Source organism: Sapajus apella, unplaced genomic scaffold, assembly GCF_009761245.1.
Source record: "Sapajus apella isolate SASKATOON/1434 unplaced genomic scaffold, GSC_monkey_1.0 scaffold2, whole genome shotgun sequence".
Classification (NCBI taxonomy): domain Eukaryota; kingdom Metazoa; phylum Chordata; class Mammalia; order Primates; family Cebidae; genus Sapajus; species Sapajus apella.
The window spans coordinates 54,094,695-54,108,703 of record NW_022436942.1 but is presented as its reverse complement, the minus strand read 5'-3'; the positions used below and the strand labels follow the sequence as shown (position 1 = coordinate 54,108,703).

General features: G+C 42.7%; 1 protein-coding gene across 3 annotated transcripts in view; it reads left to right on the top strand.

Moving 5' to 3' along the window:
- Positions 1-4,119: 4,119 nt before the first annotated feature.
- The window catches only part of USP44 (ubiquitin specific peptidase 44), a 29,658-nt gene continuing 19,768 nt past the window's right edge, over positions 4,120-14,009 (top strand). Inside the window, exon 1 of one of the 3 annotated variants that reach the window (XM_032298398.1) lies at positions 4,120-4,671. The gene's annotated coding sequence lies outside the window, so the exon portion shown is untranslated. Of the gene's footprint in view, positions 4,904-8,950; positions 8,979-14,009 lie in introns of those variants that run through there. The other 2 variants (XM_032298408.1, XM_032298419.1) reach the window with 2 other exon arrangements.

The window sequence follows — 14,009 nt, the reverse complement described above, 5'->3', positions numbered from 1 at the left end:
TGTGGACGCACTATTCCGAGAGAGGAGAGAGGGGGAGGGGGGAGGGGGAGAGGGGGAGGGGGAGAGGGGGGAGGGGGAGAGAGAGAGACACAGAGAATATGAAAGGTTGGGGTACCTGTCCTGAACAAAATGGGAAAAGTTTTGATGGAAGGGAAGAGAGACAGATTTCAATAAAGCCCTAGACAGAGCAGCCTGAGGATCCCTGTAAAACTGAGTATAGGGTGGAGGTGGAGTGGATGTTTAATAGGGGAGAGAAATTGACTCTCTTCACAATTTTGCTTCCATTAATACCTAAACCCTGGGGCTCCATTTCAGTTTCCAGTAGTCCTATGTTGGAAACTCACCTCCAAAGTACAAGCTTCCCTGGCACACCACCAATTACATAATGGTCTTTTAAAAACAAGTCAACTTTGGTATCATCTACTCAGCTGGCATATACCTTCCTTACCTGGTACCACCCCCATTCTTAGAATTAAAGAAAAAAGGCCGGGCGCGGTGACTCACGCCTGTAATCCCAACACTTTGGGAGGCCGAGGCGGGTGGATCATGAGGTCAAGAGATGGAGACCATCCTGGCCAACATAGTGAAACCCCATCTCTACTGAAATACAAAAATTAGCTGGGTGTGATGGCGCGCACCTGTAGTCCCAGCTACTCGGGAGGCGGAGGCAGACTTGAACCTGAGAAGTTGCCGTGAGCCGAGATCGTGCCACTGCACTCCAGACTGGCGTCTGGCGACAGAGCAAGACTCTGTCTCGAAGAAAGAAGAAGAAAAAAGGCGACTCCTAACGTCCCTTCTACTCACTTTCCTCTCTATTCACTTACTAAGGCCACATCTTACGTCTGCTGTTCTTTTTTCCATACTACTCTCTCAACTCCTTTCATATCTGCGATAAATTTAAGGTCGTTTGGGTTCCTCTCATTTAAAAAGTTCAACAGAAGTGTCTTGCAACACCTTAAAGTTTAGGGCTAAGCTCTTTAGCGTTTCTTTACCCACTTCCTCCGCTCAATTCTTCTAACCATTGAAATGAAGGCTATGAATATCTCGTCTTAGCACGGTGCCAGGCATGCAGGTGTTCGAACAAATCTTAAATGAATCTTAGTTATTAGATAACAGCATTGTCTGTAAAACTCAGAAATTTCTTAAAAATCGATTCCTAAAATTTAAAAAGCTCGTAAGTTTTTTAGTCTGCAATTACAATTCCTGAAATCTTCTATTCATGAAAGACTACGAAATTCTAAAAAGCGACATAAAGCGTAAAAAGCCACTCGGAGGTTTGTGTAATTTACCATGTTCTGTCTTCTTTTAATTCATTCATAATCTGTCAGGATACAAGGAGCAAAACTAGTTTGTGTTGTATCTTAGAATTGAGTAGTTACACACTCATTAGGTTTCAGAATCGTTAAAAATTTTATCTTGTTTAGGAAACTGCTTACCTTGGAAGGGCAAATTGCCATTTCTCGCCATCTGGGCACCAGAGACGCAAGGGAAGCCCCACTAAACATCACTTCCACGCCCCCATATTATGCTAAGAAACTTCTAGTTGACTCCTTAGGCATTTCAGCAGTGTTTTTGGCCCGTACTAGGAACTGAGGAGAGGTATAGAAAGGGACCAAGTGCAGAGTCCCGGCCCCAAAGAGGTTACGATGCAAATAGACGCAGGCTCGGAACTCAGAACAAAAGCGGTGACTGCATAATAAGGCACTGCTGGGGGTGGGGGATGGGGAGCTGCACGCAGGTTGTTACTTCGGGAAAGCAGTTTCCAGGCGGTGAGAGTTTAAGCCAGACCTGAAAGAGGTTGATTTGTAATGATTTGCAGGAGGCCACTGGAGGCAGCGGCCAGGATTTGCACTTAGGAGATCAACGTGTCCCGTGGTGGAAAAGTGGGAGGTCATACAGGGACTGGCTTCTGAGTGTCCAAAGGTCTACCTGGGGAAAGACTGATTTTGAGGTTTTAATAGGTAAGTTTGGGGACATCATTGATGAAGGTGGGCAGGGAAGGAGGCTTCTTTTTTTTTTTTTTAACATTAGAGTAAAAAACTTAGATTCGATGAGATGGGTAAAACACAAATGGGAAAATTTAAGGGGAAGAATGATTATGATTGTTATGTAAAAATAAACTTGCAATAGAGAGGTTCTGGAACTCAGGAAATGAGCTAGAGCATGCTATAATTAAGGCCTAGCTAGTGAGGATCAGGAATAAAATGGTAGCTGAGGAAATTTCAAAGTTGAATAAGCAGTAATAAGTATGAAAAAAAAAAAAAAGCTAAACTACAAACATCTGCTCCTTAATTACTAACACTAGAAAAGAGAATTTCTTGTCTCTTCTTTCCACTCCGCACCTCTTCCTAGCTTACATGATTGTATTCAAGGCGTTTTATTGAAGACACTGTTCAGCACTCTCCACCTTATCCCTTACACAGCCTGCCTTTGCTTTTCTTCCCATTTCACTCTTTCTCTTCATTTATTCACATCATTTTAGTCCTTAAAAGACCCCTCCCAATTACTAGATCAGAGGGAGGCAAACTAAGACTCTTCATATCTCCCAAATGACCTTCCAGAATGGCTTTATGTCATTATAATTGGAATGCAAGAGTTTTTCTTTTTCTTTTATTAATATTTTGCTTGCAAGGAATTACAGGAAAACCCCTATTGCATGCCAGAAATACTTACATTTTAAATATTTCATCTTAAGAGATGACTTCACGTAATGCTTTTTTTTTTTTTTTTTTTTTTGAGACGGAGTTTCACTCATGTTACCCAGGCTGGAGTGCAATGGCACGATCTCGGCTCACCGCAACCTCCGCCTCCTGGGTTCAGGCAATTCTCCTGCCTCAGCCTCCTGAGTAGCTGGGATTACAGGCATGCGCCACCATGCCCAGTTAATTTTTTGTATTTTTAGTAGAGACAGGGTTTCACCATGTTGACCAGGATGGTCTCGATCTCTTGACCTCGTGATCCACCCGCCTCGGCCTCCCAAAGTGCTGGGATTACAGGCTTGAGCCACCGCGCCCGGCCCACGTAATGCTTTTAATGCATTTTAGAAATTCAGGTGGTGGGCAAAAGTACAAGACAGGAGTTAGATGTTTTGAGTGGGAGGAGTACACTGGGGCCATTATTGAATCAGAATTATTATGCACTTCAATATATAGAAAAAAAGAATGAAATGAGTATTAAATTACGCAAATTTATCCCCTATCTTGAATCTTTATTTGCATGACTACATTTTAAGCAGTTGTAACCTTCGTACATATTTGCTATTTTTTCAAGTATGAATTGATTAGACACTATTGCTATTTTGTTATCTATTTTGTTGACATAAGAACTTCCTGTGTTACTGTGTCAGATTTTTTTTTTTTTAATGGCGCTTCACTCTAATTGCCCAGGCTGGAGTGCAATGGCGCCATCTTGGCTTACTGCAACCTCCGCCTCCTGGGTTCAAGCGATTCTCCTGCCTCAGCCTCCCGAGGAGCTGGAATTATAGACTCCCGCCACCACGCCCAGCTAATGTTTCATATTTTTAATAGAGACCGAGTTTCATTATGTTGGCCAGGCTGGTCTCAAACTCGTGACCTCAGGCGATCCACCCGCCTCCGCCTCCCAAAGTGCTGGGATTACAGGCGTCAGCCACCGCGCCCGAACTCGCCATCAGATCTTAATTAGTCATTTCCTTTTAGTTAGAATCCCGCCCCACACCTCCCCGCCTTCAGTTTTTCAGTGTTTGGATAATATGCTGTGAATACCTTTGAGCACCCATTTCTTTATTCAGCTCATACCACTGAAAGATACTACTCATAATAAAATTGTTGAAGAAAAGATAGGAACCATTTTATAGCTTGTCTTACATATTGCAAAATTTTGCACTGTATTGATGTATTATTAACTTTGCATCTTTGTCTCTTTTTAAGCTCTCCTTGGAGAGTTTTTACATTTTCAGTATGCTCCACAGGGTGGCCAAAGTAGAACTGGCTCATCATTGAGCATAGGTTCAGCTAAAAACAATCTGTCTCAGAGCTGAGCAAAAAGAATCCAATAAATATTAATGGATTAACTTTCAGGTACCTCAGCCTTGACTTGCCTGGAAGATTTCGCCTCCTTGATCTATTTCTTCTTTTTCTTTTCGGTATCTACTTCATTATTTAAATGGGCAATTTCGGGTTAGGCAGTTCTGGATAGCAGTCCCTATCCTGTGCCCGTTCTGGAACCTCTCTCGCCTTTTTTGCTATGCAAGGAAGCCCAATTCACAGTCGTCATCGCCACTAAAGTTACACCAGGGGTCATCTCAAGAAGGAAACGTTTTCTGTGAGAATTTCTATGCAAGTGAATTGGGGAAGGCTTTAAAGATAACGGAAGTGGCACGCGTTTCTCCCAAACAATTCGACGCTGTGTAAATCACAGAAATTCCGGGAAGGACTAACGACGTCCGTGGATGATTCTGCGGCTCACAGGCACACAGGGCACGCTCAGTTTACCCTCCCCGGCCCCGACGACCACCACAGGTGCGAAGCCCGCCCGGGTAGGCAGCGTTTGCTGTCCCCGCAGAGCGGGTGCGGGGGCGGGGCCTGCCGCGCGTCACCGCTGTCGTAGCCGCCAGACCGGGTCTCCGCGGCCGCCGAACCGGGGGACTGGGGGCCAGGGTGAGCGTCAAGATGGCCGCCCCGGCTCGGGCTGGTGAGTGTGCTCGAGGGCGCGCGGCCGCGGCGATTGGCTGAATGGGGCCGCCTGCGGGAGCGGCCCCCGGGGCCGGCAGGCACCTGGGGGCGTGTTCCCGCCGCGCGGGGCGCTGGGGGGTCCTGAGGGAGGGGGAGACAGAGGCTGCGGGCGCGCTGAGGGGAGCCAGCCGAGGGGCGCGCGGCGGCTGCAGGTCCGGCGATTTTTGAATTGGCACCCCTGGGAAGTTTCGGTGGGTTCTGCGGCGCTCCGGCCCTGTCCCGGCGGCCACCTCACGAGTGCCCGGAGATGCAACTGGCTGGAGGGGCGGGCTGGGAAGAAGGAGCACGGGCGGGGGCTTGGGGGACGCGGAGGGGCTGCGCGCTGACCCCGGCCCCAGCGTTGCGGGGCTGGCGCGGGCTGGGCGCTGTGTGGAGCACGCACTGCCGGGGTCCAGCCGCACCCTCCCTGCCGCGGGGATTACAGTGAGGTGATGCTCTAAGCCCCGGGGCGCTTCGGGCAAGCGGTTCTGGCGCTTGGTTTGGAAGGAATGCGCGTCCGGGCGTCTTGCCCGCCTACTCTCCATCGATCGGTCCCGGCACCTGCTGCAGCTTAAGATCCCAATGCGTGAAAATCCACTTCCTAAAACTATTCTCGATAGCCTTCGATGAGAAAAAAATGCCATGTGACTGAATTCATTACGTGGGATATGAAACCTGTCAGTGTGGGCGGAGGGGAACCTGTTAGTATGTTAAATTTTAAGAGTAGGTAAGACACCATCCCTTGCCCCCAGGAAAAAAGAAAGTGAAACATAGTAATTGTTTCAAATGCAAGTTTCAGCTGTTAAATTCTATTGATAGCTGGATAATTTCTTGGTTTTAATATTAGAAGCAAAACCATTTAGGAATTCTTGGGAAATTCACTTTTTTCCTCAGACTCCCGCCACCTTTTAAATCTTAATTTTAAAAAAAAATCTTATTTTTTTCCTCAAGTCCCCCACTCCCGCTACCTTTTAGATCTTAATTTTTGTCTCTGGGAAAGAAACGGGGATTGTGAAATTAGCATGGAAATAAGACCTTCAGGTCCTGCGCTTGAATCCCTTATTATCTGTTAAGTAGCTGCCTGTGGGGGTGAAAGTGACTTTTGGGGCCTGGAATTCCATTTTGAGTTGTGTTCAAAACGAGCATTTGCTGTAAACAAGGAGAAAGAATGGGCTGTTCACTGTGGTGAAGTTCGGAAAGCCAAATAGGAGTTAAGCACAGGTTTATTTCATAATCTCAATGAGATTCAATATTCCGTTGCCTTGAAAGAGATGAAAGTTTGTATTCTTGGAACCCTAATCGTTTTGTTCTTAATTCAGCATCTCGGGATATTTGAAAGAGCTTTTAAACGTTTTGGCACTTGCAGGTTTTCTCTCTCCATTCTAGTGTTTTTGGTACTAGCCATTAGTTTTGCATATGTTCGATGTCAAATATTTTAGTCCAGTATTTATCACTGTGGACTATCCAAATTCAAATGTGGAGATATTCTAATATCAAAAAATTAGTCCAGTGCATACAATTTAGAAAGTTGAAATGTTTTGACTACTTTGTATATCAGTCTTGTTTTTCTTCCCAAATGTTAATTGTTTGAGATTTTTTAGCTTAAAAAAGTTTAAATGATAAGTGAACCCACATTTAGTGTAATATACAATGGTACGCCTTTTGGAATACTTAAAATGGAAAATCTGTTGAAGATTTGGGTTAGATATTTGAAATAAATTTTCTACCTAGTTGTCTTTCTCCTTTTTCTACAGACTTACCTTTTCTGTACTACAAAGAAAGAAAAAGTGTCATACACTCAACCAAATTTTCCTCTACACATTTGAATCTTACTATTACAGCGTTTTGGTTCTGCATAAGAGAATTTTCTGCTCATTGGGTTGTTTGAAGACAGAGTCTGTGTTTTATTTGTGTATCTCTAGTACCTGACTGCTTAACATGGCGGAAAAACCCCTGTGAAAGTTTGTTGAATTGGGGTTTTGAATGGTAGAGGTACAAAAGTTTGGCTTCTTGGTAGCCCAAAAAAGAAAAAAAAGTGCTTTGAGTTTTCTGTCCTTCCTGCAGTGTTAAGACAGAACAAACGTGGGTGCCAGATTCTAATGGAGTTGTCTGGTCCAGGGAGATTACCGAGAGGCTGGGGCATGGGCTCAGGAGTATCAAGACAGGAGATAAATCATGTGCCTGAATAATTCTCTGAATTCAGTAATGGGGAACAGTTTTGCTATTAGGCCCAGGCTAAATAGGTGACAAATAACTGAAATATATGAGGATTCAACAAATAATGGCTTTCTGGCTAAAAGATCGTTGTAAAGGTGTAACTGATATTCACAGCAATTTTAGACCCATAGAAAACTTTATTAGGAAGAATTCATTATTAATGGAGTTTTACACATCATAGGAAAAAGCTATTTTATAGTCTAACGATATGCTTGTTAGGCTAGATCATAGATGTGCTAGAATGACAGAGTCTAGGCATTTTATACACAGAATATTTGAATTCAATTTTTGAGACCCACAGTAGGATGCTCAGTATTTTTCTGTTTCTCCCATTGTTATGAAGTTAGCTGGAGTAGATTGACGTGTAAATACGTTGATGTCTCACTAATGATAACTGTTTTGGAACAAAATTACTTCTTAGGTAGGAATGAGGTGAGAAATCCAAATAACCTGGAGGCAGAAATTACTTTCAGGAGCTTTATCTTACAACGGGTTCAACTAGATTCAATCTCTGCTGCAGAAGAGGCATGTTAGAGACATGAGGAAGGCCCGAGGGAAAAGGGTGTCCTTTATTGTTTAATGAGTTTCAAGCGAGATCGGGGTAATTATAGATTCTAGATCTCTAAAGGAAGAAAGAATAACCAGGGCCTTTCTAGGGATAAAGGAAAGGAAATACATCATGATTGACATGGAGAGGTGCCAAAGCACATAATGGACATAATAGCAAACCTAAGAGGGAGTAGGGAGGGTTTGAGAGCCCATTGTGTTCATTCGTTGAGTAATTTGTTCATTCAAAAATATTGAACCCCTTTCTGTGTACCAAGCACTATGCTTGACCCTTGGCATTTTACAAACATTTCTTAAGAGGATAGAGTACTATGGTGGTTCTGTGAATTAAATGGAAAATGGAAAACTGCTTATAGGAATGGGTAAGATTTACCCTAATTACTACAAACTATGGGTAAAGTTGTTTTCATTTTTATTCAAATGCATTGTGGTGGTTAGTAATTCCTAAGGCCTACTTCCTATCGACCATTTCCTCCTATCTTTTATTATGGAAAATAACAAATCATACAACTTTTAATAGCCTGTAGGGGATCTGTTTAGTGTGTTACTGTTTAAAGAAAAATGTTTTGTTACAGAAATTATCTTCATTAAAATAAAATAGGCAACATATTCTCCCTCTAGGAGACTTCAAGATTTTTTTTTTAATGAGATGCTTGCTGTGACACTTTTATTTTAAAATTTATTCTATTTTATGCCCAGTGGTACTTATATTTCTTCTTTCTTTAATAGAGGTAGAATATATATGTGTTTGTGTAAAATATGCATGCCCATTTCTTATGAAAATAGTTTATATCCTGATTATGAAGAGTTTTAAAAATTAAACATTCACAGTAAGATTTGTTAAAAACGTCTTAACAAAAGATGTTTGAAAAGTGGTTCATCATATATGAGAGGAGAAAAGCATATATTGTTCCAAAGTTTAAAGGCTTTTATGTGCCACGTTAAGAAGTTTAGATTTAGCTTGTGGTCTTTCAAGACTTTAAACAATCTTAATGTTTATAAAATAATGGCTATTTTAGAAATAGCTTAATATTTATAAAATTGTGATGGTAAAACATTAAGATATAAAATGTAAATATTGTATGATGATTATTTGACTAAGAATGAGCTATGGAGGGGAAGCTTCTTCATAGTGAATAAAAATGTTATCTCAGTGTCTAATCAGATTTTAGCATATAGATTCTTTTTTTCTTTATTTTCTCACCCTACACAGTTGTATACATTAATTCTTTTTAGGAATGCATTTTAGCCATTTCCCTTATTCTGTCGCTTTATTAAATAGTAATTTAATCTGGCTGTTTTTTTGTTTTTGTTTTTGTTTGTTTTTGATGTTTATTCTTCATGGTAACTTCCTGACATGTATTAAATTGTTGTGGTTTTTTTGTTTTTTGTTTTTTTTTGAGACGGAGTTTCGTTCTTGTTGCCCAGGCACTCACTGCAACCTCCACCTCCCAGGTTCAAGCGATTCTCTTTTTTCAGCCTCCGGAGTAGCTGGGATTACAGGTATGTGCCACCACACCCAGCTAACTTTTTGCGTTTTTAGTAGAGACGGGGTTTCTCCATGTTGGTCAGGCTGGTCTTGAACTCCCTAGCTCAGATGATCTGCCTGCCTCGGCCTCCCAAAGTGCTGGGATTACAGGCATGAGCTATTGCACCCGGCCTTATTAAAATATTTCTTAAAGAAGGAATCTGAAAATTGAGTTACTAATTATACCAATTATATCTATATTATATTATTCATACCATTGACATCTGGTACCTGATACCCTCCTGTAAGAACCTCCAGGGCCTACAGCTGTATAGTCCCATTCCATGTTTTCTTTCAATGTGTCTTAATAAACTGAGGTAGAAAGGAAGTGGCTGGCTGAAAAGTTTGTTATGTCAAAGATAACTAAAATTTACAGTAGAATGTTCGTTTTTGAAGTAAAAAAATTTAGCCACCCTTCTGATTTTTCAGTGATTCTTGTAGCTTTCAAGTAGCTGGGGACTATAGGCATGTACTGCCACATGTGGATTTTTAAAAATTATTTTAATAGTGATGAGATCTCATTATATTGTTGGGAAAAAATCCCTCTTTTTAAACTAGAGGCAAGGTCTTGCCATGTTGCCCAGTTTGGGACTTACTGTTTCTTTTCTTTCTTTCTTTCCTTTTTTTTTTTTTTTTTTTGGCAGTGTCTGTCACCCAGGCTGGAATACAGTGGCATGATTTCTGCTCACTGCGGCTTCTGCCTCCCAAGTTCAAGCAATTCTCCTGCCTCAGCCTCCAGAGTAGCTGGGACTACAGGCATGCCCCACCATGCCTGGCTAATTTTTGTATTTTTAGTAGAGACAGGGTTTCACCATATTGGCCAGGCTGGTTTCCACCCGCCTCAGCCTCCCAAAGTGCTGGGATTACAGGTGTGAACCACCGTGCCCAGCTGGACTTACTGTTTTCAACCTCTGCTTTTTTTGTTTTTTGTTTGTTTGTTTGTTTTTTGAGACAGAGTCTTGCTCTGTCACCAAGGCCAGAGTGGAGGGCCACGATCTCGGCTCACTGCAACCTCCACCTCCCAGGTTCAAGCGATTCTCCTGCCTCAGCCTCCTGAGTAGCTGGGATTACAGGTGCGTGCCACCATGCCCAACTAATGTATTTTTAGTAGAGATGGGGTTTCACCATATTGGTCAAACTAGTCTTGAACTCCTGACCTTGTGATTCGCCCACCTCAGCCTCCCAGTAGCTGAGTTTACAGGTGCCCACCACTATGGCCAGCTAATTTTTGTATTTTTAGTAGAGACAGGGTTTTCACCATGTTGGCCAGGCTGATCTCAAACTCCTCAGATGATCCACCCACCTCGACCTCCCAAAGTGCTGGGATTATGGGCATGAGCTACTGCGCCTGGCCTGTTTTCAACCTTGGATTCAAATATAAAGAGAATGACCTGCAGTTAATGCTAATTGGTTGCTCCAAGAATTTGGTAGCCTGAAACAATATGGCTATATATCTATACAGTCTTCATAAAGCCCTGAGAGAAGTTTTAGGTGAAAAGATGATGTTTGGGATATAGTCTTTTCTTGACCATAAGGAGCCTACCCAACAATTAGGTGACAGAGTAAGGATGTGTGCACACATAAATAAGGATTCACATTTGGCAAGTGGCATAATGTTGGCACAATCCAAAGTACTTTAAGAAATTAGAGAAGGCTGGGCATAGTGGCTCATTTCTATAATCCTAGCATTTTGGAAGACCAAGGCAGGAGGATCACTTGAGGCCAGGAGTTTGAGACCAGCCTAGGCAAATGGTGAAATCCCATCTCTACAAAAAATATAAAAGTTAGCTAGGCATAGTGGCATCCGCCAGTAATCCCAGCTACGTGGGAGACTGAGGTGGGAGGATCACTTGAGCCTGCCATAACGGAGGTTGCGGTAAGCCAAGATCACGCCACTGTCATCCAGCCTGGGTGCCAGAGTAAGACCCTGGGTCAAAAAAAAGAGGAGAAAATATTATTTATTTTTCTTTTTTTTTGAGATAAAGTTTCACTCTTGTTGCTCAGCCTGGAGTGCAATGGCGTGATCCCGGCTCACTACAATCTCTGTCTCGCAAGTGATTCTCGTGCCTCAGTCTCCCAAGTAGCTGGGATTACAGGCGTGCACCACCACCCATGCGCGGCTGGTTTTGTATTTTTAGTAGAGACGGGGTTTCACCATGTTGGTCAGGCCGGTCTTGAAGTCCTGACCTCAAGTGATCCACCCGCCTTAGCCTACCAAAGTGCTGGGATTACAGGCATTAGCCACCGCGCCCAGCCGAGAAGATATTATTTTTGACCAAAAAGATTTTATGAAGGAATTGGACCTTGGAGAATGAAGATGAATTCTGGAAATTAGCTGGGGCTGACTTTTTGGCTGGCGTGCACATGACAGGTAGAAGGGTAATAAGGCGAAGAGAGGTTAGAATCTGATTGTGGAGAATTGTGAAAGCAAGACTAACAAATGTATGTTTTTATTGAAATATATATACAACTGCTATTATGAAATTAGTTGCAATCAGCATTTTTTAAATGAAACAGGAAATATCAGCATACATTATTCTTTTTTATTTTTCAAAGACAGGGTCTTGCTCTGTTGCCAAGGCTGCAGTGTAGTGGCACCATCATGGCTCACTGCAGCCTCAGCCTCCCGAGGCTCAGGTGATCCTCCCATCTCAGCCTCCCAAGTAGCTGGGCTAATAGGCACACGCAACTATGCCAGGTAATTTTTGCATATTTCGTTTCACCATGTTGCCCAGGCTGGTCTCAAACTCCTGAGCTCAAGCAGTCTGCCCACCTTGGCCTCCCAAAGTGCTGGGAGTTTGTATTCTGAGCATGAGCCACTGTGCCCAGCCAGAATTCATTCTTCTTTTTTTTTTTTTTTCTTTTTAAACAGAGTTTCACTCTGTTACCCAGGCTGGAGTGCAGTGGTGTGATCTTAGCTCACTGAAACCTCTGCCTCCCAGGTTCAAGCAATTCTGCCTCAGCCTCCTAAGCAGCTGGGATTACAGGCATCTATCACTAATGCCTGGCTAATTTCTTGTGTTTTTAGTAGAGATGGGGTTTCACCACGTTGGCCAGGCTGGTCTTGAACCCCTGACCTCAAGTGATCCACCTGTCTTGGTCCCCCAGAATTCTGGGATTACAGGCATGAGCCACCATTGCCAGCCCAGAATACATTATTCTTTAAAGGATTGTTTGTGAGGCTTTTGTTTCGGAGTGTGTGTGTTACCTATTTCCTGGGGTGTGAGGTAAAAATGTTTCAGTCTCAAAGTTCAAAAGCCTCTGCATTATTGGACTACAGGACACCAATGGAGGATTTTTTTTTTTTTTTTTTTTTTGAAACGGAGTTTCACTCTTGTTGTCCAGGCTGGAGTGCAATGGCGTAATCTCGGTTTACCGCAACCTCCGCCTCCCGGGTTCAAGCGATTCTCCTGCCTCAGCCTCCCAAGTAGGTGGGATTACAGGCATGCGCTACCACCCCCGGCTAATTTTGTTTTTTTGTTTTTAGTAGAGATGGGATTTCTCCATGTTGATCAGGCTGCTCTCGAACTCCTGGCCTCCGATGATTCACCTGCCTCGGCCTCCCAAAGTACTGGGATTACAGGGTTGAGCAGCCACACCCAGCCCATTGGAAGATTTTAAGTAATAAGCGTTAAAGCCTCACACAAGCCGAGGGGAGCGGGGGAATGGGTTGACATTGTGCCTGTTAGGCACAGAGTTTGTTTTGCAAGATGGAGTTATGGAATGGATGGTTGTGCAACAAAGTAAGTGTAACCCCACTACACCGTACACTTAAAAATGGTTAAGATACATTTTGTTATGTGTATTTTACTACAATTTTAAAAAGATAAATTTTTTAAACTGCTACTTCTGTATGGTGAGATTGGGGGAAATGTTTTTGTTCTCTTTCCCAATTTTTCTGTAATGAATGTGTTTTGCTTTCTTTTCTTTCTTTCTTTCTTTTTTCTTTTTTTTTTTTTTGATTAGTGTTTTACTTTCATAAAAAGGAAGTTAAAATTATATATATAATCAAAAAAGGAGTTAAAGGCTCAAAGCAAACTTGAAGGTTATTTGGTGGGACAGCATGGAGGAGAGAGTCCAGATGATGGGAGACAAGTTTGGAGGCTACCAAACTATGGTTTTCCAGGAACAATGTAATAAAATCCATGAGAGTGATAGCTGTGGAAATGAAAAGTCATAGAGACTTAGGAAACAATAACCCTAAATACACAGGAGTGGAAAAGATGGGAGGGAAGAGCAAAGAAAACCCTTAAGATTTTTAGCATAGGTCCTAGAATGATAATATAGTATCCGTTAGAGGAAAATACCGTCAGAGGAAAAGCTAATTCTGAGAAGGTAAGATGTATAGGTAAGCTGACTTTGGGTTGTGTCTGAGACTGGCTCAGAAAGGTTAGGGCTAAGGATAAAGTCTGGGTGGTCAGCTGTCTAGAACTGATGATCAAACCCCTGCTGGAACCTCTGTAGGACGAGTTCATTATCAGAAGAGGTTTGAAGAGCTATGAAAATAGAACAGGAAGGTATTATGCTACATGCTAAACCCTGGGTTGTAGGTTACAAAGGGCTATAATTTGAGTCAATAGAAATTAACTTTTGGGGCCGGGTATGGTGGCTCATGCATGTAATCCTAGCACTTTGGGAAGCCAAGGCAGGCAGATCACCTGAGGTCTGGACGTTGAGACCAGCTTGGCCAATAGGGTGAAACCTCATCTCTAGTAAAAATGCAAAAAAAAAAAAAAAAAAAAAGGCCAGGCCTGGTAGTGCATGCCTGTAATCCCAGCTACTCAGGAGGCTGAGGCAGGAGAATCACTTATACCCTGGAGGTGGAGGTTGCAGTGATCCAAGACCATGCCATTACACTCTAGCCTGGGCAACAAGAGCGAAACTCCATCTCAATTAAAAAAAAACGGAAAAGAAAAAAATTAATTTCAGAGAGCCCTCACTGTGGTGAATATAAGCAGTTTTATACTGTTGCACTGTAACAAGTTAAATATATTACCTATGATCTT